This window comes from Pristiophorus japonicus, chromosome 11 (genome assembly GCF_044704955.1).
Source record: "Pristiophorus japonicus isolate sPriJap1 chromosome 11, sPriJap1.hap1, whole genome shotgun sequence".
In the NCBI taxonomy this organism is placed as follows: domain Eukaryota; kingdom Metazoa; phylum Chordata; class Chondrichthyes; family Pristiophoridae; genus Pristiophorus; species Pristiophorus japonicus.
In genome coordinates this window covers 100982629-100989364 of record NC_091987.1, presented here as the reverse complement: position 1 = coordinate 100989364, position 6736 = coordinate 100982629, and positions in this window count along the sequence as shown.

Here is a 6736-nt window from a genome sequence, read left to right as displayed (position 1 = left end):
TTATGCAACAAGTTGAATATATTTTATTACAATAGTGCCTATTGCAGCTTTTGATCTCAAGGTTTTACTATGTTAGCAGCGATCAGCTATCGCCCTATCTCGTGTTTGGAGCTTTCAAGGAATATTAATCAGCAGACTGTAAGTCGTATACTTACAATATATCCCAGCATGCTGTGAGCACACAAAATAATCACTGCTTATTTCAAGTTTCCCAATTTATGACCAAACATTGTGCAGCAGGCTCGAGTGTTTCCTGTCTCACACAATCTTCACCATGGCAAGGACTTCACAAGAAACATATGGAAAAAATGAAACTCTTCTCCCAGTTTGTGGAACATCTGCTGGACAGTGTTTGGTCATAAATTGGGAAAATTGAAATCAGTAGTGATTATCATTAATAATTTTACTTTGGATATGATAAACCAGTACACGCAAGACACCTTGCAATGTTTTTTTCCTTTATATTGGAATTGGTTGAGGTGGAGGGGATTGGTGGGGCGCCAGGTGAACAGTTTGCCTAGAGCGGCAATTACCCTTTCGCCGGTCCTGTGAATCGCGAACTAATGTACGTCAGCGACCACAGGGGTGATGGGTGATCGGGACTTGGTGTGAGTTAGAACATGGGCTGCCGAGTTTTGGATGACCTCAAGTTTATGTAGGTTAGAATGTGGGAGGCCAACCAGGAGTGCATTGGAGTAGTCAAGTCTAGAGGTAACAAAGGCATGGATGAGGGTTTCAACATCAGATCAGATGAGATGAGGCGAGGCAGGGGCAGAGGCGGGCAATGTTACGGAAGTGGAAGTAGGCGGTTTTAGTTATCATAGAATCAATGAAATTTATAGCATGGAAAGAGGCCATTTTAGCCCATTGTATCCGTGCCAGCCAATAAGAGGCTATCCAGCCTAATCCCACTTTCCAGCTCTAGGTCTGTAGCCCTGCAAGTTACAGCACTTCAAATGCACATCCAAGTGCTTTTTAAATGTGGTGAGGGTTTCTGCCTCTACCACCCTTTCAGGCAGTGAGTTCCAGATTCCCATAACCTCTAGGTGAAGAAATTTCCCCTCAAATCCCCTCTAAACCTTCTACCAATTACTTTCAATTTATGTCCCCTGGTTGTGGACCCCTTATGCCGCGGATATATGGCCGGTAGCTCATTTCAGGGTCAAATATGCTGCCTAGGTTGCAGACAGTCTGGTTTAGCCTCAGATAGATGCTCGGGAGAGGGATGGAGTCAGTAGCTAGGGAATGCAGTTTGTGGCGGGGACCAAAGATAATGGCTTCGGTCTTCCCAATATTTAATTGGAGAAAACTTCTGATCATCCAGTACTGGATGTCGGACAAGCAGCCTGACAAGTTAGAGACCTTGGAGGGGTCGAGAAAAGTGGTGCATAGGTAAAGCTGGGTGTTGTCAATATACATATGGAAACTAACTCGGTGTTTTTGGATGATATCACCAAGGGGCAGCATATAGATGAGAAATAGAGGTCGAAGGATTGATCCTTGGGACACCAGAGATAACGATGCGTGAGTGTGAAGAGAAGCCATTGCTGGAGATTTTCTGGCTAGGATTAGATAGGTAAGAATGGAACCAGGCGAGTGCAGTCCCACCCAGCTTGATGATGGTGGAGAGGCGTTGGAGGAAGATGGAGTGGTCAACTGTGTCAACATTGTAACCCACTCTCGTGATCTGTCAGCATTAATGCGAAGGTTCTTCCTGTGGATCAAAAGTTGTTCTAATAATACCTCTCATGTACAGAGCCATTAGGATCATTTTGTCCAGCAGCATTCCTGACAGCTGTTGAATAAGTATAAATTTTCTGCACAGGTTGATTTTCAGGAAGAAGTCACTTAATTACAAGCATCCTCTGGGTTTTTTTTAACTGTATGTTTAGTGGGTGTATTTGTGTGGGCAAACACAGCATTAAATGTGAATGTCTGATCATTTAACTTTGGATGAGAGGTTAAACTGAGGCCCCTTCTGCTCTCTCAGGTGCACGTAAAAGATCCTATGGCCCTATAATCGAAGAACAGGGGAGTTTTCTTCTTCTTCTTCTTAGGCAGTCCCCCTGGTGTCCTGGCCAATCAACATCGCTAAAACAAATTATCTGGTTATCACATTGCTGTTTGTGGGAGTTTTCTGTGTGCAAATTGACTGCTGTGTTTCTTACCTTACAACAGTGACTCCACTTCAAAAGTACTTAATTGTATGTAAAGCACTTTGGGACGTCCTGATATTGTAAATGGCGTTATATAAATGCAAGTCATTATTTATTTTTTCAACTGTAGTTATGAGCCATATCTTCTTTCAAATTCACTTTTTTCTGAGATATCTTCAGAACAAATTGGAGCTATAGTTTGGCTGTAATGGAAGAAGTCAGTTTGAGCCATGTAAATAGTGGCCACTATGTTTCCAGAGTCAATTATGTTGAGATGGTAGTTCCAAAGTTGTTTTGACATTTTAAATATTAATTGGTAACTATTTGTAGAGCACAGTTCATTTACCCCTGTTTAATGTTCAACAACTTTTTCTATTTGAAGCCAGAGCTGCAGTCTGAATGTTTAATCATCTGTATTAAGATTATTTTCTTCTGTATTAAGATATGTATTCTAATAAGCCAAAGTGCAGTGAGAAAGATTCTCCGTTTGATTCCTGGGTCTCTATATTCACCTAGATATTGATCAGGAATAGGCATATTCTGACCTTTAATGAACTCAAGGTCTGTTTACATGAGTGGTCAGAGAGACGAAGGAGAATCCTTTGCTAAATACAGGTATGGAGAACCATTGCTACAATGGGTCACGATCAGGTGAAATTTCTGTTATACCTGTACTATTACTAACAATAAACAGAGGAGGCAATTTCTAATATTCAACCTGAACATGTGACTTTTGAGTGTCTTCAATAGGAGACAGGTACTGCGAAAAATAAAGCCAGATATTCCACAACAATAATGGTGCTTTTAATTGGTTGATTTTTCAAAAATTCATTCATGGGATGTGGGCGTCGCTGGTAAGGTCAGCATTTATTGTTCATCCCCAATTGCCCTTGAGAAGGTGGCGGTGAGCCTTGAACCGCTGCAGTCCATGTGGTGAAAATACACCCCCAGTGCTGCTATGGAGGAAGTTCCAGGATTTTGACTCAGCAACGATAAAGGTACGGCGATATACTTCCAAGTCAGGATGGTGTGTACCTTGGAGGGGAACTTGCAGGCGATGTTGTTCCCATGCGCTTTCTAGGTCGTGGAAGCCGCAAGTTTGGGAGGTGCTGCCGAAGAAACCTTGGTGAGTTGCTGCAGATGGTACACACTGCAGCCACGGTACGCAGGTGGAGGGAATTAATATTTAAGGTTGTGTATAGGGTGCCAATCAAGTGGGGTGCTTTGTCCTAGATGGAGTCGAGCTTCTTGAGTGTTGTTGGAGCTGCACTCATCCAGGCAAGTGGAGAGTATTCCATCACATTTATGAAAGGGAAATCATGTTTGACAAATCTGGTTTTTGAGGTCATATCTAGCAGAATAGATGAGGGGGAACCAGTGGATGTGGTGTATTTGGATTTTCAGAAACCATTCGATAAGGTGCCAAACAAGAGGTTATTAAACAAAATTAGGGCTCATGGGATTGGGGGTAATATACTAGCATGGATTGAGGATTGGTTAATGGACAGAAAACAGAGTAGGAATAAAAGGATCATTTTGGGGTTGGCAGACTAGGGGTCACAGTCTCAGAATCAGGGGTCGACCATTTAGGACTGATGAGAAATTTCTTCAGAGGGTGGTGAATCTTTGGAATTCTCTACCCCAGAGGGCTGTGGATGCTCAGTTGTTGAGTATATTCAAGACAGAGATCGATAGTATTTTAAATAGTAAGGGAATCAAGGGATATGGGGATAGTGCAGGAAGGTGGAGTTGAGGTCGGAGATCAGCCTACTCCTGCTCCTAATTCTTATCACACATGATTTGTGCCTCATAGATGGTGGAAAGGCTTTGGGAAGTCAGGGGCGAGACACTGCAGAATACCCAGCCTCTGACCTGCTCTTGTTGCCACAGTATTTATGTGTCTGGTTCAGTTAAGCTTCTGACCAATAGTGACCCGCAGGATGTTGATGGTGGGGGATTCGGCAATGGTAATGCCGTTGAATGTCAAGAGGCGGTGGTTAAGTCTCTTGCTTGTAGGAGATAGTCATTGCCTGGCACCTATGTGATGCAAATGTTACTTGCCACTTATCAGCCCAAGCCTGAATGTCGTCCAGGTCTTGCTGAATGCAGGCACGGACTGCTTCATTATCTGAGGAGTTGCAAATAGCACTGAACACTGCAAACATCAGTGAACATCCCCACTTCTGACATTATAGTGGGAAGGTCCGTGATGAAGCAGCTGAAGATGATTGGGCCGAGGACACTGCGCTGAGGAACTCCTGCAGCAATGTCCTGGGGCTGTGATGATTGACCTCCAACCACCACAACCATCTTCCTTTGTGGTAGGTATGACTCCAGCCAGTGGAGAGTTTTCCCCCTGATTGCTAAGGCTCCTTGATGCCACACTCAGTAAAATGCTGCTTTGATATCAAGGGCAGTCACTCTCACCTCTGGAATTCAGCTCTTTTGTCCATGTTTGAACCAAGACTGTAATGAGGTCTGGAGCTGAATGGTCATGGCAGAACCCAAACTGGGAATCTGTGAGCAGGTTATTGGTAAGTGCCGCTTGATAGCATTGTTGCCGACATCTTCCATGACTGCTGATGATTGAGAGTAGACTGATGGGCTGGTAATTGGCCAGATTGGATTTGTCCTGCTTTTTATGCACAGGACATACCTGGGCAGTTTGCTACATTGTCGGATAGATGCCAGCTGTAGCTGTACTGAAACAGCTTGGCTAGAGGCATAGCTAGTTCTGGAGCATAAGTCTTCAGCACAACAGCTGGGATGTTGTTGGGGCCCATAGCCTTTGCTGTATCCAGTGCTCTCAGCTGTTTCTTGTATCACACAAAGTGAATCAAATTGACTGATGACTGGCATGTGATGATGGGGACCTCAAGAGGAGGCACATATGGATCATCCACTTGGCACTTCTGGCTGAAAATGGAATGCAAGTGCTTCAGCCTTATCTTTTGCACTCACGTGTTGGGCTCCACCATCAGAGGATGGGTATATTAATAGAGCCTCCTCCTCCTTCCATTAGTTGTTTAATTGTCCACTACTGTTCATGACTGGATGTGGCAGGACTGCAGATCTGATCCGTTGATTGTGGGATCACTTAGCCCTGTTCTTCCACTATTTAGCATGCATGTAGTCCTGTCTTGCAGCTTCCCAGGTTGGCACCTCATTTTTAGGTACACATGGTGTTGCTCCTGGCATGCTCTTCTACCCCGGCTTGATAGTAATGGCAGAGTGAGGGATATGCCGGGCCATGAGGTTACAGATTGTGGTGGAATACAATTCTGCTGCTGCTAATGGTCCACAGCGCCTTATGGATGCCCAGTTTTGAGCTGCTAGATCTGTTCTGAATCGATTCCATTCAGCATGGTAGTAGTGCCACACAACACGATGGAAGGTGTCCTCAGTCCTCAAAAGATGGGACCTCGTCTCCACAATGTCTGTGCAGTCAATGCTGTCATGGACAGATGCATCTGCGACAGATTGTTGAGGATGAGGTTTAATTCTAGAGATGCTGGCAGCCTTCTAGTGCTTTACCCAGGTCATCATTCTTCATATGAATCCTAGACAGTGAATGTCAGGAGATTACAAGACAATGGAAGACATTACAGCTGAGTTCATTGCTGCCCTCAAGTATCCAGAAGGAGCAACATCCATGGCTGATTTCATTCCTGCTTTGTCCAAAGGCAGTGGCGCCAATGCTGCCCAAATGCCGTCTAGGATTAATGCAGTTAATTTAGCACCATATGTTCTGGCTGCAATCATTCAATTTCTAATTTTGTGTTGTGCTGTTATACGGCCCAGAAATTGCTGGAAGAATAATGCCAAGTATACGGTGCCTGCCATTATTAATGCAATCCCCCCAGCAATCTGTGGCAAGGAAGAGATATGCTATGAGTTGTGAATCGTCACAAATTGCTAGAAAATTTATGATGCTCTGCCGCTAGCCTCACAGGAGCTTGCTGTCAACCTTTCCAGGAGTTTGAAGAAATTGGATTTGCACCGTAAATATGAATGAATCTCACTGCAGATAGTTAGGCTGATATTTTATGTCATAAGGACCCTGTTAAAGACGCGATTTATGGTCCTGACATGAAACTCAACCTTGGAGGCCTAGAAAGAGAACAGTTGAAACTGTGGAGTCTGAGATTGCAGGTAATAAATTGTTTCTAGAGGATTTTAAAATTTTGAATTTAAATGTTTTCCTCTTCCATTTGGTCTTTTTTTTTCTTCCTCTTATTCCAATCTTTCTTTCCCTCGCGATTTGATTTGCTGTATCTAATTTGACTCTAATTCAGCCTATTTCCTTCTACATCATTTGCTGTTTCTGTCTCTATTCTTAAATTTCATTGGTTAACGAGATAGACAATTTGACCCGATCTTCACGAGGCCCCAGATGTCTGTTATCCATTCACATTTCCAGCAATTTGTGGCGCAAAAATACGATCAGAGGTAAAAAATGAAATCCAAGACATCTGCCACAAAATGCGCCGCTCCAGCAATTTCTGTTCCATTACGTTCAGATCAACTAAACGTTAATTACTTACTGCAAAATAATGTTCTCCACTATATTTTTTTCCACA